This window comes from Mustela nigripes, chromosome 1, assembly GCF_022355385.1.
Source record: "Mustela nigripes isolate SB6536 chromosome 1, MUSNIG.SB6536, whole genome shotgun sequence".
NCBI lineage: Eukaryota > Metazoa > Chordata > Mammalia > Carnivora > Mustelidae > Mustela > Mustela nigripes.
This window is the reverse complement of record NC_081557.1, coordinates 226,537,242-226,556,458: the sequence shown is the minus strand read 5'-3', so window position 1 is coordinate 226,556,458 and position 19,217 is coordinate 226,537,242.

Here is a 19,217-nt window from a genome sequence, read left to right as displayed (position 1 = left end):
ATGTGGGGAAAAAATAATGCTTGACTAATGCAAAAAGTTCAGGGGAAAAAAAAAAGAGAGAGGGGAGGAGAGGCAGAGGAGAGAGAAAATCTTAAGCAGGCCACATGTCTAATGTGGAGCCTGATGTGGGGCTCTATCTCACAACCCCGAGATCATGACCTGAGCTGAAATCGAGTCAGATATTTAACAAACCGAGCCAGCCAGACACCCCAAAAAAAGTCCAGAAAAATTTCCAAAGTCTTGATACTTTAAAAGTAGCTACTTAAAAAAAAAAATCTCTATAAGTTTTGTTCTGATTGAAAGAAATTTAGCAAATGACATCAGCTCTATATTCAAGGGTTTTAGTTATAAACTTTTATTCCTTTAAATTCTATTCCCTGGTAGAAAAAAAGAAGTTATCAATATACATTTTCATAAATTTTATATCTCTGTATCTATATATCATATACATCTACTTTTTAAATTCTTAATTTATTTTTACCTATCTTATTTATATCTATATATTATATATATCTATATGATTTATATATATATAGATCATATATATCTCTATGATTTATATATAGAGAGGATAAATTCAAAATATAAATAAATTTAAATTAAAAATATATATAATAAATGTTATTATTCATAAAATTTATGTATATTTATATATACAAATAAAAAAATGTATGTATTTATGTTTCTCACTCTTAAATATCTATTTGGTTTTCTGATTATGTAACAGTTCAGTCTGTCCTTGAGCATTCAACATCTGCTATCCAAAAGGCAGACTGGTCACAAAGTCAACTGTCTATTTTGAGAGAAGATTTTAATAATTTTTTAAAAATAAATATTTTTCGCACATTGAGGTCCTTCATCCATTTTGAGTCTATTTTTGTGTGTGGTGTAAGGAAATGGTCCAATTTCATTTTTCTGCATGTGGCTGTCCAATTTTCCCAGCACCATTTATTGAAGAGGCTGTCTTTTTTCCATTGGACATTCTTTCCTGCTTTGTCGAAGATTAGTTGACCATAGATTGAGGGTCTATTTCTGGGCTCTCTATTCTGTTCCATTGATCTATGTGTCTGTTTTTGTGCCAGTACCATGCTGTCTTGATGATGACAGCTTTGTAATAGAGCTTAAAGTCCGGAATTGTGATGCCACCAACGTTGGCTTTCTTTTTCAATATCCCTTTGGCTATTCAAGGTCTTTTCTGGTTCCATATAAATTTTAGAATTATTTGTTCCATTTCTTTGAAAAAGATGGATGGTATTTTGATAGGAATTGCATTAAATGTATAGATTGCTTTAGGTAGCATAGACATTTTCACAATATTTATTCTTCCAATCCATGAGCATGGAACATTTTTCCATTTCTTTGTGTCTTCCTCAATTTCTTTCATGAATACTTTATAGTTTTCTGAGTATAGATTCTGTGTCTCTTTGGTTAGGTTTATTCCTAGGTATCTTATGGTTTTGGGTGCAATTGTAAATGGGATTGACTCCTTAATTTCCCTTTCTTCTGTCTTGCTGTTGGTGTAGAGAAATGCAACTGATTTCTGTGCATTGATTTTATATCCTGACACTTTACTGAATTCCTGTATAAGTTCTAGCAGTTTTGGAGTGGAAAAGGAATCCATCAAAATCCTTGAGGAGAACACAGGCAGCAACCTCTTCGACCTCAGCTGCAGCAACATCTTCCTAGGAACAACGCCAAAGGCAAGGGAAGCAAGGGCAAAAATGAACTATTGGGATTTCATCAAGATCAAAAGCTTTTGCACAGCAAAGGAAACAGTTAACAAAATCAAAAGACAACTGACAGACTGGGAGAAGATATTTGCAAACGACATATCAGATAAAGGACTAGTGTCCAGAATCTATAAAGAACTTAGCAAACTCAACACCCAAAGAACAAATAATCCAATCAAGAAATGGGCAGAGGACATGAACAGACATTTCTGCAAAGAAGACATCCAGATGGCCAACAGACACATGAAAAAGTGCTCCATATCACTCGGCATCAGGGAAATACAAATCAAAACCACAATGCGATATCACCTCACACCAGTCAGAATGGCTAAAATCAACAAGTCAGGAAATGACAGATGCTGGCGAGGATGCGGAGAAAGGGGAACCCTCCTACACTGTTGGTGGGAATGCAAGCTGGTGCAACCTCTCTGGAAAACAGCATGGAGGTTCCTCAAAATGTTGAAAATAGAACTGCCCTATGACCCAGCAATTGCACTATTGGGTATTTACCCTAAAGATACAAACGTAGTGATCCAAAGGGGCACGTGTACCCGAATGTTTATAGCAGCAATGTCCACAATAGCCAAACTATGGAAAGAACCTAGATGTCCATCAACAGATGAATGGATCAAGAGGATGTGGTATATATACACAATGGAATACTATGCCGCCATCAAAAGAAATGAAATCTTGCCATTTGCGACAACATGGATGGAACTAGAGCGTATCATGCTTAGCGAAATAAGTCAAGCGGAGAAAGACAACTATCATATGATCTCCCTGATATGAGGAAGTGGTGATGCAACATGGGGGCTTAAGTGGGTACAAGAAGAATAAATGAAAGAAAATGGGATTGGGAGGGAGACAAACCATAAGTGACTCTTAATCTCACAAAACAAACTGAGGGCTGCTGGGGGGAGGGGGTTTGGGAGAAGGGGGTGGGATTATGGACATTGGGGAGGGTATGTGCTTTGGTGAGTGCTGTGAAGTGTGTAAACCTGGTGATTCACAGACCTGTACCCCTGGGGATAAAAATATATGTTTATAAAAAATAAAAAATTATATAATAACTGTTAAAAAAATAAAAAATAAAAAAAAATAAAAAAAAATAAAAATAAATATTTATTGTGACTTATGAAGCAAATTGTACTTGAAAGGCACAGAAAAGCAAAAGTCATTTCTAACATTAGGAAGTCCAGGAATTACATGAAACCGCTACCAATTCCCTCGGGCACTAGAAGTGCTAATCCCAGTGATTCCTGTGAGGATGCTGATGCCCATTCAAAGTTTCACGTGTGACTTTTGCTAAAAGTCTGAATGCCTTTACGACTAAGGACCAACAAGTCTCTTCAGATCTGTTGAATTTGCCTGTGTGTCTTCTATGAAAATAACCAAAAATGAACCAAGCTTTTGATACATTCAGCTCCTGAAATATAGTAGAGAAAGTGAAAGAAGTTGAAGATAGTACTAAGGTCTATTAAAAGGGAATGTTCTTGTACACAGTGTTTCCTAAGGTTGACACTGCTAAAACCTGCTTTTCACCATTAGCAATGTAACTTTGTAAAAAGCTTTTACACATAATTTAGAGTTAATTAATTTGTCATTTCCTTTGTGGGTACCATTTTAAATAATTTCTGACTCCAGTCCTGGAGTTTAGCTCTTCTGTCTCCTGTTCCTCATTTAGTTCTTGCAGGCAACTATTGTAGCTGGAGCCTTTAGATGACCCTAGAATTTGTAGGGGGCTGAATTCATCTTTATGTCAAGAGACTTGTCCAGTGTAGTATTCCCACCAGTATTTGATGAATAAATAATGAGTACGATTAAATATAGTACTTACTAAAATGTACTATGAATTAAAAGGGGAGTAATGATGATGCCAGGAAAGATTAATGAAAACTTCACCAACCAAAAATTTGAGCCAAACATTGAAGAATAAGGGGAAATTCTGTAGGTCTGAGAAAGATTGGGCGTCCTGACAGTAATACCAGAGGCATTACCAGGTGTGAATATAGTGCAATTAATTGAAATTGGGAGGAAGACTGTTGTCTTTCATTATCTTGGAAAATTTGAAATTTAAACTCAGTTTGAAATTTGGATGTAAAGACAATTTGCCAAAGCAAATATGTGTGCCTTCAAGAAGAACTATAGAGAAAAAAAATCATCTTTAGACTCAGCATCTTTAGACTCTGTGTCTGGCACCATGTACTACTCAGTAGAACTAGTATTTTGAATTATTTTGATTTATTTAATTATTGATTTTTCTTTATAACACATTTTATTCTAAAGATAATTTTTCGTGGCATTCCTGGTTTTCTGAATTTTATTTTATGTAATTGACACAAAATTATCAGCCTTATATTTGCTTTTAGTTTGAATTTAAAGTGAATTTCGTATCACTGTAGACCTATTAACCTTAGAAAGATAAAATGTATCCACCTGTGTAGCCTATAACTTATAAAGCTTAAATTACTACATAAATGAATAAAGGCATGCATTCAATTTATATTTCACTTTTCCATAATACCTCTTTTTAAGAATTCCAGTTATTAAGAATATTTAAAATTACTTAATAACATTTTATCTATAACTGTGCCTTATTGAAATTCAACAGTTTCATTTTTAAGGTAAATCTTAGCAAAGAAAAAGTCATTTTTAAGGTTTTCCAGCTCACAAAAAAGCAGAGTGAAAGCGTTCTTAAGAAATATTAAAGCAGGGACGCCTGGGTGGCTCAGTTGGTTAAGCAGCTGCCTTCGGCTCAGGTCATGATCCCAGCGTCCTGGGATCGAGTCCCACATCGGGCTCCTTGCTCCGCAGGGAGCCTGCTTCTCCCTCTGACTCTGCCTTCCACTCTGTCTGCCTGTGCTTGCTCTCGCTCGCTCTCTCTGACAAATAAATAAATAAAATCTTTAAAAAAAAAAAAAAAAGAAAGAAATATTAAAGCAGAGATCATGGGTTTCTTTCTGTTAAATTAATTGTCAGCAATGAATTTCTGATAGCTAGAAGAGGTCAAGAGAATCAGAGGGAAATTAAAAACATTAAAAACTGAAATAAAAGGATGTTGTTTAGTCTCCATGTTTTTTGGTTCTTTTCAAACTTCCTTTTGTGGTTGAGTTCTAGCTTGGGAGGGAGACAAACCATAAGTGACTCTTAATCTCACAAAACAAACTGAGGGTTGCTGGGGGGAGGGGGTTTGGGAGCAGGGGGTGGGATTATGGACATTGGGGAGGGTATGTGCTTTGGTGAGTGCTGTGAAGTGTGTAAACCTGGTGATTCACAGACCTGTACCCCTGGGGATAAAAATATATGTTTATAAAAAATAAAAAATTATTAAAAAAAAACTGAAATAAAAGCTGTTGATTTCCTCCCCTTGAAAAAGTTCAGTTGCATACTCACAATCCTTTTTTGAGGGGGAAGGCAGAAATTAGCAGCATTAACATTAGTTGAACAGTACACTATTAATCTGACATTGTTAAGACTTTTCATGAAGAATGAAAATATTCATTTGGGTCTCTCTTTCTCTTTTCCTTGTTACTTCAACCTTCCTTTCTTCGTCCCAACCCACTTTATTGAGTAAAGATTTAAGGTATATGAATATTTCCATGGTAACAGAGTTTTTCAAGTAAAACTTCTTCTAAGGTATTTTGACCTTCTAAGGAATACAGGATAGTTTCTATTAAGTAGTAAAGGTATCCAAGACTTATTTTGTCTCTCTTCTCATGCTACATTTTTTCCCAAGGAAATTTTTCCCCCCTTCTAGGATTTCAACTAGTTCCTACATAGGGCTCCATCATATATTTCAGCCATAAATCTTTGGGCCAATCTCTAACACTCAACACCCAACTATTCACAAGACATATGCATTTCAATGTTTCAAAGAAATTTCAAACTTAGGATGAAGGTGTTCAAATAATTATCTTTATCTTCTCATCAAAAAAAAAAAAAAAGACCCTTTATCTATTGTTCCCTATTTCAATATTATGGTGTCATTTAGTTATTGTATAACAAATCATTCTAAAACTTAGTGTCTTAAAACACTCATGATTCTCCTGACCAAATAGGCACTTTTTCCTACTCCCTCATCTCCTAAATCCAAATTTTCAATTATTGCTGGGCATTCAGATTAATCTTCCACTCACAGTTTTCATCATTTTTGACCAATGAGCATTAGTTTTCAAGTGGATCGAAGCAATTAACTTCTATATAATCTCCGAGTCCACCTTTTGTCCATTTCCAATTATTCTCTACTGCAGGAGATATCTCAAAAAATATAATACTGTTTATAACATTACATTACTTAAAATCTTTACAGTTCTCCTAGGACTGTTCAGATAAACTTTAAGATGCATTAAGTTTGAGTCTTTATTATCCGACATGATTTGGAATATTTCTTGCTATACATATACTTACTTTATTGATTCTAATAACTATAAAATCAGATAATATGTTTTCTCTGACAGTGGTGCCTTATCTTACTTTGATTTAATTTTTATCCTTCAGTCATACAACCTAATTTTTAGCTTTATCTTAACCATAATTTTCTCAAAGGAAATTTCTTTTCAAATATTATTTTCATATACTCAGACCAGCCATAAGCCAGTTAAATTTTTCCAAGGATTACTGTACTTGATACATGACTAAAATGTCATGTATTTCTATTTCAATGTGCTACTTACAACTGCAGTTTTGAATTTCATTCTTATATTGTCTTTTAGTCTACTGATGCTCATTAAACCTTCTGCCTTGATGACAATATTCTTTAATCTGAATTCTCCAAAACAGCAGTCACTAGCCACTTATGACTATGAAGCCTTTGATACAGTTACATCGAATGACCAATGAACTGAATCATTAATCCTAATTTATTGCAATTAACTTAATTTTAAATAAACACATGAGCAATGGCTAATGTACATCATAGTTCTAGACAATTAGCTTTTGAGGGTGAAATTCAAATATCTTTTAATGTCTTATCACCTCACTATCATAGTACCTAGTGAATATTTACTGAATGTAAAGCTGTACAGCTTTTCTTGAGGACCTCATAATATCAGAAAGGACATGTAGGTACAGTTCATCATTGAAAAGAATACAGTCTTTGGTGCATCTTCTCAAGAATACACATACAATTTCTTCATATGACCTTTCTTAACATGTAGAGTCAGTATCAATTATCTCTACTTTCCTTTTCTCTTTTGCTTATTTTATATTCCTCAAGTCTTCTCCTCACCCCACTGCACTCCACCTTAAAACCTTCAACTACACTGTTCATGACCTAGATTGTCCAGGCTGGTAAGGTCTTTTTCTTGACTCTATCTTGAAGAGTTCTTTTGAATCTTTACAGATAATAGCTTTTTGTGTGTTCTCTGGGAGTACAAGATTGGTTTTTCTCTAAGAAAAGCAAAGCACATTGTTGGCACTATTGAGAGTCTGAAGCATACTTTTGAAGGATGTCGTGCTAAAAACAGGCCGTTTCACAATAGGTCAGTATGAGAGGAAAGTAAGGGAATGTAGTGGGTGTTATGTGGAAAACAAAGACAAAAAAAGATAAATGTTCACATTGACCTTTTCCACACTGTATGTCATAGCATCATGGAACATTATAATTTAAAATGGTATAAAATTGGATATCTTATTTTTAATTAAAAAAATTTTCAAAGTAAATGTATATTTAGTTCCTAAACATATAATGATTGTAAACAGAGCTAGTTTAATAAGTGTCAGAGGGATGGCTAGTGAAATGATCACTCCCAACACTACCCAAATAAAACAATATCATGAAACTTCAAAACCTAGAGTTTGTGGCAGATAGTTTGAAAACACTAACCCAGACCACCTATCTCATTTGACAAGATAAGAAACAGGTAAGAGGACAAATGATTTGCTTGAATTAGTCCATTAGTTCCAGATCTAAGACTAGCTAGAATCCAAATATTCCTTTTTTTTTTTTTTTTTAAGATTTTACTTATGTATTTGACAGAGAGAGAGAGCACAAGTAGGCAAAGAGAGAGAGAAGGAGAAGGAGAAGCAGGCTCCCTGCTGAGCAAAGAACATGATGCGGGTCTTGATCTCAGAACCCTGAGATCATGACCTGAACTGAAGGCAGAGGCTTAACCCACTGAGCCACCCAGGCACCTCTTCCAGGACCCTGGGATTATGGCCTGACCATAATAAGGCAGATTTATAAGGCAGATGCTTAACCAAATGAGCAACCCAGGCACCCCACAAAAATCCAAATCTTCTGACCCCTACGACAATCTTTTTTTTTCCTTTTCTTTCTTATACTACTTTCTCTATTAAAAATAGTCCGCCTATTCCCATTTTTGTATAAAATATGTAGAAAGATAAAATGAAAATCTATCCAATTTGATGATGACATATTGGAAATCCTTAAATAAAAAGGAAGCCTCTCTCAATTTTCTGTTGGTCATTCTACACCAGTTACTTTCTTAACTGGTTATTTTTGACTATTCTTTCTAAAAAATTGTATTTATTATATTTTTTTGGCAACTGGGTTTCCATCTGTTTTTCTTCGTCAACCCCAAATGTATACTTAACAAAAATAAGCCCACTTTGTCTTGATACTTGTAGCTTCCTGCCATCTAACAGAGTCTCTGTTTCATAGTTATTGATCAATAAATAAGAACCAAATGAGATTGAGTTGAAAAATGTTCTCAGAGGCAAGGAGGTAAAAAAGTAAAAGTTCAAAGTAAACTTGTACATGAAAACACGAGATGGCTAGTTAAAATGACTTCCAATTTGCAAAAGAAAGGGGAGGTAGACATTTTATTTTTTTCTTGAGTATCCAAAAATTTGCCAGAAAGGTAGATTTTATTTTTTCAAGGTAATAAATAAATTAGTAGAACTGAAAGGATGTTCATTCTCTTGACTAATGAATCTTCTATAAGAGCATTCTAAGCAGTAAAAAAAGAAAACTGTATTTTTTGACCTGGAAAGAGAAGGAAATAATAATTTTCTATTGAAGAAGGGAGACAGGACTCTTACACTGAATCACATAGTGAATATTGTGTAGTAGGGAAATTTTACTTGTTCTGTGTCTCTGGAGGCCTTGAGTGTGATGGTAAAATACAAAATGATAAGAAAGACCAAGATTTCAAATGTTACTTAAGTGAACTGGATGCAAAACATAGAGAAACAAAGTAAATTGTTAGTGATTATAGAATATATTTGCTATTTATGAAAATAGTGTGAGTGAGTAATCATAGCAGCATACCTTTCATAACTTGTAGGGGAGTGTATTAGTCCGCTGCAACTGCAACAACAAAATACCAGAGACTAGGTGGATTAAGTAACAAGCAATTATTTCTCACTGGTTTAGAGCCTGGAAAGTCCAAAACAAAGGTGCTGGTGGACTTCCTGTCTGGCAAAAGCCTTTTTCCCCCCCCCTGCATCTTACACAGGCACTAATCCCATCATAAGACCTCCACCCTCCTGAATTTACCTAAACCTAATTACTCTCTAAAGGCTAGACTTTCAAATATCATCAGAGTGGGAATTGTGGCTTCCATATACAGATTAATGTGGGGACACAAATTTTTATTGCAAAGCAGGGAGAATGCTTTATTTAATTCTGTGATGATCATGTGCCTCCATGGATCCCTTTCCAGTACACACAAAGTCTCATTTTATACTAGCTACAGGCAGGAAAAAGTTACTAGAAAATCTAGTAATTGTTTTCTTCTCCTTTCATGTCAAAGTATACCTTCTCATCTTGTTTCAGAAAGACTTGTATCAGATGAAATACTTTAAGTACTCTGGTCAAATAATTTCCCCAGAGACTTGGAAAAGCAAAATACTGCATCAAAATATGCAGCATTTAAAGACCATTGTTGGTCCACATGAGAGCCCTAATGTCCATTCTAGGAAATATGGAAACTTCTGGGAAGCATATATGAATTGAAGGGAATAAGATTTCCATTTATGGATAGAACTCTCATGTAGTGAGGTCATGCTGACAAGCTTCTACCCACTCTCTTACCAATTCTGTTTTTTGGTATAATTAAATTTAAATATATTTAGGGACGTCCCTCTAGGATGAGTTTGAATTTTAAATATTTAGTATTCAAAATTAATAGAAAAGAAAACTGACTACTTTAAAATGGAATAAATGTTCTATTTAAATGGCTATTTTTAAAAAAAATATTCTATTTTCAAATATGTTGTTGTGAACACTTACGGCTCACAAGTCTTAGTAACATTGTATTTATTGACTTCATCACAATTTTGAAAGGTATAACACTTTTATCATTTTAGCAATATTTCGGATGACCCAATCTTAATTTGCATATAGAGTTAAGCAAGTGGTATATAGTTTTAAATAGCTTATACTCTCACTGTTATCTCTTATTACAAAATTTTGTAGACTTTCTTTTTCTAATAAGAAAGGAATGATCAACCTAATTAGTATTGTAAACACATTTCGGCCCACAGTCTTACTATTTCCCAAATATTCACTAGAAAATTAAGAAATAAGGGTGCCTGTGTGTCAGTTGTTTAAGAAACCAACTATTGTTTTTGGCTCAGATCATGATTTCAGGGTTGGAATTGAGCCCCATGTTGCACTCTGAGTGGAATCTGCTTCAGAGAGTCTGAAGTCCCTCCACACTGCTTGCTCTCTTTCTCTTCTCTCTCTCTCAAACAAATAAATACATCATTAAAACATTAAAAATAAAACCATAATGAAGATGTGAAAAAACCATCTAATTTTAATTTAGCTTTTTCCTTATATCTGCAGTGCTTACAACTATGAATTTTCTTTCTTTCCTGCTTCTCCTCTTGTACCTTATGAAATGGTCAGGTCTGAAAATGAAATATGGGTCCTGGAAGTCACATATCCATTAGAGTATGACCAGAGCTCGTCAAAAGAGTCGAGTGAGATGGTGAGGAAATTAGTTTCTGGAATGCAATATTCATAGAGTGAGGTGATTAGCCACAGGTCATAGTTTAGGTAAACAACCCCCGAAAGATTGAGAAGGCACAAACTTCAGCTTAGTGCTATAATGAAGGAATAGATATGGAATAAGACATTTAAGAGAAGACGTTATAGGTATATCCAAGAATACTTCACTTGTCATCTGGATCCTCTATCATAAGTTACAGGCCAAAATTACACTGTTTCCACAATTGTTTAAAATCACTAACCAGGATAATCAGTCAAACAGTAATTTGGGTTTGGAAAAAAATAACAAGATTTTAACATGAACCTAATCAGCAAACATTCATTGTCCACCTATTTAAAGCCAAGCAAATACAATCCTATGAATCAAGTACCATTATCATACAATTAGTGTACTCATTTACCTGAGATGATATGTATTAGAAAAGGTAGTTATTTGTTCTATGGATAATTTTAGGCTAGATTATCTCACTCTAAACCATGTTCACCTAACCTTTTTTGCCTTAATAACTAGATTTTTTTGCTTTTAGACTTACTCATTAACTTCGGGTTCAGCATATGAATATGGATATTCTCTATGATGAGGGCAAAGTATGAATTGCCATATTAACCATACTGACCCCACACCTCTTGAGACTGAGATATCAGATATAGCTTATCTGAGCATATTAATCTGTGGCCACATCTTGGCTGCTAAGTAGTGAGGGAAGAGAAATGCCTAGGACTGAAACATGCAAAAGGGTGTTAACTTGGCAAAGCTGCCATTACCTGGCAGTGGTCTTCAGCTTGGGATCACCTATTCATGTAGCAATGACAGGATCCATTTGTGAGCTAGAAGAAGTATGCCTGCAAATCCGCATAATCATGTATCCAAAGGAAATTATTCTAGTTATGACACTCATGGTTGTCTGTATAATTGCTGTTGATTTTTTTTAAGATTTATTTATTAGTTTAGAGAAAGAGAGAATGTGTAGAGGGGCAGGGAGCAGAGGGAGAGGGAGAAAGAAACTCAAGCACACTCAGTGCTCACTTTCTGGGAAAAATTTAGTGCCCTGTGGTTGTTGAACTAAAGTTGTTGCTTTCTTACTGACAGGTGGCTGGGCATCTTTCTCAAGAAGATCCTAAAGGCCAAAGCAGAGTAGAAAGCCTATTAATAGCTGTGGCAAAGTACTTGGTTAAAACAAAAGAAAGCGGGCGCCTGGGTGGCTCAGTTGGTTGGACAATTGCATTCAGCTCAGGTCATGATCCTGGAGTCCCAGGATCGAGTCCCACATCAGGCTCCCAGCTCCATGGGAAGTCTGCTTCTCCCTCTGACCTTCTCCTCGCTCATGTTCTCTCTCACTGTCTCTCTCTCAAATAAATAAATAAAATCTAAAAAAGAGAGAAAAAAAAAAAAAAAAAAAAAAAAAAAAAAAAAAAAAAAAAAAAAAAAAAAAAAAAAAAGAAAGCAATAACAGCAACAAAATAAAACCAACTTCTGTGATAGGAATAATTCTGAATTCTTGTATGATGGGTCTTTGTTAGAAATAGCCACAACACCCATGCATAGTGAAATATAAAAAGGTTCTGGGGTGCCTGGGGGGCTCAGTAGGTTAAAGCCTCTGCCTTTGGCTCGGGTCATGATCCTGGAGTCCTGGGATTGAGCCCCGCATCAGGCTCTCTGCTCAGTAGGGAGACTGCTTCCCCGCCCCCCGCCCCGTCTGCCTCTCTGCTTATTTGTGATCACTGTCTGTCAAATAAATAAATAAAATCTTTAAAAAATGAATGAATAAATAAATAAATAATAGAAAGGTTCTAACATTATCATTAAGACAAGTATGATGGTTATACATGTTTATTTATTTAACCCTTTTTCTGCAAAGCATTAATTAATACTATCAAAAATATATATAGATAAAGGAGCTAAAAAGACATTTCTCCAAATACGTACAAATGGCCAACATGAATATCAAAATGTGCTCAACATATCTAATCATCAGAAAACTATATAAACAATTTCCCCAGTCAGAATATGAAAATATGAAATATTTTTATCATCTTAGAAAGTTCATTTATGTTTCTATCTAGACAAATTCTCTTTAGCCTTGGGAGAAACACTTCTGATATCTATCTCCACATTTTGGTTTTACCTATTCAAAAGTAATAAAAATGAAATCACATGAAATATGCTCTTTTGTGTCTTGCTTCTCTTCTTCAGTATAACGTTTTTGTACTCTTCTGTGTTGTTGCATAACTTATTCATGATTTCCTGTGTATTGCTGAGTAGTAGTCCATTTTCAAATATACTAAACTGTGTTTACTTTTTAGGGATGGACATTTGAATTGTTTCTAGTCTGGGCCTATTATAAATGAAGCTGCTATAAACATTTGCACATAAATCTTTGGGTGGATATATGTTCTATCTTGGATGAATACTTAAAATTGCAACTGCTGGGTAATAGAGTATTTTTAACTTCATAAGGAATCTCATATCCTCTTCCAAGGTTGCTAAATGTAATTTAATACTCCCACCAGCAGTATGTCATTCCAAGTATTCTATATCCTCACTGACATTTTGGAGGCTTATTGCTTTTAATTTTAGACATCTTAGTTTGTTTAGGAGTTGGCACATTGTGTTGTTGCTGTTGTTGTTGTTTTAATCTTATGTATTTATTTTGAGAGAGAGAGAAAGAGAGTGTACGATTGGAGGACAGGGCAGAGGGAGAGGAAGGGAGAATCTCCAGACGCCCTGCTGAGCAAGCAGCCAGCCAGGGAGCTCAATCTCATGACCCTGAGATCAGAACCTCAGCCAAAATCAAGAGTGGATGCTCAACTAACTGAACCACCCAGGTGCCCCTACACATTGTGGTTTTAACTTGTATTCTTATTATGGCAATGGTGATGAGTATCCTTTGATATAATTTTTGGCCATTTTTGCATCTCCAACTATGAGCATTCTTTTGAAGACTTTTGCTCATTTTTCTTAAGCTATTTTTTGGAAAAGATTAATTTTTAAGAATTCTTTATATTCTGAATATAACTTGTTTAAATGTACCGTATTTTTTTTCAAAATATGTAATTTGGGTTTTTGTTTTCTTTTTTTTCCCCCAATTTTATTGAAGTATAATTAACAAATACTATTGTGATATATTTAAAATGTAAAACTTCATGATTTGACACGTGTATACATTGTGCAAGGATTCTCAGCATCAAGTTAATTAACAGATTCATCACCTCACACAGTTACCTTTTTTTAATTAATGAAAGTCTTTGAAGAAGGCTTACAATCTGCTTATTTTAAGCAAATTTCAATGATATAACATAGCATTATCATTTTCTTAATGATAATATCTGAAGTCAATGTTTCTAATTTTGATGAAATTTGAATGTATCAATTTTATTTTTTATGGTTAATACTTTGTCCAGCCTGGGATATTTTTAACTAATCCAAAGGCATGAACACTTACTTCTATTTTTTCCCATATAAATACCATAGTTTTAGCCCCAATGGTTAAGCCTTTGATCCATCTTCATTTAACTTTAGCAAATGGTGTAACATAGAGTTAAAGTTTATCTTTTGTTGTTTTTCCATGTATATCCAGCTGTTCCCCTATCAACTGTTAATGGACTTCGCTCTCTTCATTGAAGTTCCTTGGTTCCTTAGTCAAAAAGCAATTAGCCATCAATATAAGAGGATTGATTATACTGTGAGTTATCTTAGAATACAAAATTCAGATTAATAAATAAATGGCAAACATAGTTAGATAAGAATCATGTTAAATTGTTTTTACTTACATTTTAACAACCTGTAATATGACACTGTAACATGGAAACTTGAGATAGTCTTAGTACTAAACTTTGCTTATTGTTGACAGTAATGTTAGTTCATGAAGTATGCCTGATACTCCTCTCCTCAATTATAAATAACGTAACGGTCTTCTTTTGAATTCTAATACCTCTAATATTTCCCTTGATCATTGCCAAAAGACTAAATATGGAGAATATAATTCTTACAATTTCTTTTAAATGTATACAGGTGGAATAAAATTAGGCAATTATACCAATATTGAGGTCTCGAGTTGAAAAGAAAATTCTTTCAGGAAGTTACAGATAATTTAAAAGAGAATAACACAAAATATCAATAAAAAACAAATAACAAAAAAGCATATTTTTTTCTCCATTTCAGCTGGAGAGTTCTGTTTCAGTTCTGCTCTTCTCTTTTTTTCACAATAAAACCAAAATCCCATGCGTATGATGTGTTGGTGTAACACCTTCAGAATTGTGTAACATTTGAAAAGTTCTATTCATATTTAAGAAAGACCATCAAACATTTCACATGTAGGATTTGGCCTGGTGCCATGTAAGAAAAACTTATAAAACTTTTAATTGCTGCATTTAAATTTCGGATGCCACATTAATGTCAGTGTAATGGGAAGTAGGCCTGATGATCCTCTTATCTAAACAAGGGCATGAGATTCATCCAGGGGATGTGACAGATCAGTGGTTAGCAAGTGTTCTACCAGCTAGGATATTTTAGCACATGACACTGTATTGTCTGACTAATTATGGGATAGCTTAAAGTAGAGGTTTGTGCTGATAATCAGGAACCAGAGTCAGTGGAAAGCTAATTGTAGGGTCAGAATTGAACATTTGGAGGTGGTATCTGTGTCCTGATTTATTAACTCAGACAAGACCATGGTAAGTAAGGATCAATCATGTTATTTAGCAGATAAATTACATCCTTGATTTTGCAAAGGAAAGAAAGAACATAGTCTTTGTGTATGTTATAAGCAGACAAACTTCTTTATTTTTAATCACAAATGGAATAGTTACTTCAATTTTGTATTTTAAAGAAACAGAAGATATAGTACAGAATGAAAGTATATTCTTTTCAAAAATAGTATATTCTTTTTAAAAATGCACATATTGAGTTATCAAAAAAAAAAGTTGTAAACCTTAATGAAAAAGTGGCAACTTTTTGATGAAAATGTTGGAAAGAATATGTTAATTTTATTATCATGAATTTAAACTAGATGAGAATGTATTCTTCAAATACTATTAGCCTAGTCATAGAGCTGGACTGTGATCCTGGTTCATAGATGGGAAGACCCCTTCATGTTATTATATGTAAAAAGTATAAAAGTAGCCCATGCTTTTTGAATGATATTAAAGACAAAATTAACCAAAATTATAGTACAGCCCAGAGATAGTTTATCGAGCCATTATAACACCCAGATTGAGATCTGTATTGACATAAGTGCAGAACAGAGAATGCAAGTTCAAAATGACTGTCCTTTGAAACTTTATTTAGAAACTGAGAGAAATAAGAATGTTTTTAAAGAAAAATGAAAACATGGGGCACCTGGGTGGCTTATTGGGTTACGTGCCTGTGCCTTTGCCTCTGATCATGATCCCAAGATCCTGGGATCAAGTCCCTTGTTGGGCTTCTTGCCTAATGGGGAGCCTGCTTTTCCCTCTGTCTGATGCTTCCTCTGCTTGTGTGTTTTCTCTGTGTGTTAAATAAATAAATAAATAAAACTTCAAAAAAAAAATGAAGAGCTAGGAAAATGGGTTTACAAGCAGTGAGAATGGCGACTTTTCTTTTTCTTTTTCTTTTTCCTTTTTCTCTTTTTATTTATTTATTTTTAAGTTACAAAGCATCATTTTTGGCTAATACTACATTGCTTGAGAATATGCAGCATATATGAGTAGAGGAAAAAAAACTCATACAGTTCAGAACTCTCTCCAATGCATTTTTCTAACAAATCTAATATTAAGAGGCTATACTTCTGTTAATGGTAATGAGTATGCTCCCTCAAAAATTCTGCTGGATTTTTGAATAAACACAGTTATGACATATTGAGATCAGTATCAGATACTATATGCGAAATTAATTATGCCTAGTGGTTTTCACATTCCACAGGAACAGGAAGAAAGTTTGAGTCACTGGGTCTCTGAAGCTGACACAGGGAATGAAGTTAGAGGGAAGTTGGCAGATCTTTCCATTCCCATACCCATTCAAACTTCATTTCTGTCCTCTGCAGATAGCTTTCGCCAACTGGTTTTGGTTTTGTACATTGGAATCTGCACACTCGCCTTTCAACTGTAAGGTTGATCTACACCTAAAAATTGTACTAAGCAACAGGCCAACTTCTACAGCATTGTTCTAGTCAAGCAATGCACCCTGTTAATACAAATAATCGACTCACAGATTTTTCACATGTACGTAGAGAGTGAGTCATGAGAGAGAAGAATGGCTGGGGACTGGTCTTGCTTTTGTGGTCTTTTCCATATGAACCACATTGACTCCTATGTGTTTAGCCTTCTTTTCCCCACACTTTTCCAAGGTATATAACAGCCCCAAACAAAACTCATTGTGGAAATTTGACTTCCAAGTCTGTGAATACTTTAGAAATTTTAGTGGGCAAACAGGTGCATACTTAGTTCCATTTTTACATACAAAATCCAAGTTATGTAGCTTTATATTTATCCCTTTTTTTTTAGTTGCCATACAATGTTGCATTAGTTCCAGTGTACACATAGTCATGCAACAACTGTATACATTATGCAATGCTCACAAGTGTTGCTAACATTTCTCCTGATACATCACTATTACAATATTATTGAAAATGTTGGTACTTTACTTTAAAAATCTGTACAAAGATTATACCAATATTCAAACATTTTTAATAGATAAACTCAGAAGATTCTGTGGAATGGGTAGGAAATGCTCACTCACTTAACATACTTAGAAAATAACAAGGAAATCTGGAACCCTGTTATTATATTTGACAGGTCTAATGATGCATTACTAAAGTAAATTTGAACAGAAAAATTCTCAAAAATATTCTTTATTCTAGATATTATACTCATCATAATCTATTGCATTTTTAGAGGAATTGTGCCCTCCCAAAATTGATATGTTGAATCCCTAGCCCCCAATGTGACCTATTTGGAGATAGGACATTTTAAGAGGTAATCAAGGTTAATGGAGGTCATGAGGACAGGACCCTAACCCAATTGAACTGGTGTCCTTATAAGAAAAGGAAGAGACACCAAGGATACACATAGACAGAGGAAATGTCACTTAAGAACAAGGTGAGAAGGTAGCCGCCTACAAGTCCAGGAGAAAAGCCTCAGAAGAAACCAAATCGACCAAGATACTGATCTTAGACATCCAACCTCCAGAACTGTGAGAAAATAAATTATTTTTTTGAGCCACCCAGTCTGTGGTGTTTTGTTATGGCAGCTCTAGCAGCCTAATGCAGTTACATAAAGAAAATAATTGCTTATTCAGACATGCAATGGTGTCTGTTCAAAATATTTATATTGGTTTGAGAGACTTTGGAAAATGCATGAGGCACTGGAATAAATCCTAGATTCCATTTTTAGTAATGGCTATAGACAACTTGATTCTAAAGCATGGACATTGGATTTGCTTTAAGTCAAGAACATGCAGAACAGGTTTAAAATCTTGAACTGTCATATCTGGTTCAGTTGCTGAAGTTGTAAACTTTGTGAATATTAATTATTTGGACCATGCCAATTCAAAGATGACTCTGCTAACACTTAGCTTACTATAATTTACACAGAACTGGATAACAGAAATTTGACCATATACATTTAGAATTGATTTAAGTTATATTAGGTCTAAAGAGCAATTAAAGTATATATGTAGGAATATATGTAGGAAATATACATACATGTAAATATACATATACATACATATTTATATATGTAGGAAAACTGTTGAAATGATATACCTATGCATATTATATTGGACCTCTATCTGTTATAAGTGAACTTTATCTTCTTGTTGATGAATCATCAAAAGTATTTTCCAAATGAAGTATAAAGTCCAGTGTGTACCTAAATGTTCTAATAATTGTCCAATAATGTTGTATTTGTATCTAAAGAAAAATAAGACTATTTGTCAGGTTAATGATATCTTGTTTTCCTTTCTATTTATGTTACTTTATTGATTATTCCTGAAATATAATTCAGCTTGTTTTGCATAGTTTTGGTATATGTATGTTTATAAATATATATTCAATAAATACCTTATATAGTCCTATGTGAATATAAAAGTTTAATTGGTCATAAACTGATGCCAACATAATAAATAAAAGGATATGCTTTCTGTTACTGGCTGAGTGGCTTATCACCAAAAATATATTCCATAAAACACACTGCAAATATTTGTTAGCAATTGTAAATAATGAAAGTTCAAAATAAAGTCTCTATCTTTTAATTCAGTAAAATCCATCCCAGGATAGTACATATAACTATCCATATAACTAAGGAATTTGCCCCCCTGGATGTGGAAAAACACTAGCAATATCAGAGTACAAACTACCCTTCCCTCATCCTGCTTTTCTCAGCATCCTGGTCTCTCACAGATCTAGATACTCCTGGAGAATTCAAAGCAGCAGTCAGAGAACTCTTAAGATTCCCAGGTAGCCCATCACTACCAGCAGGTCTCTACATATTCACACATCTCTAGGGCAATGATGACCCTAGGATTCCATCTGGCTGGGGATTTAGTCTGATAGTCAGGCAACTCCTGGCAGATGGCAGAATGCACTGTAGACGTT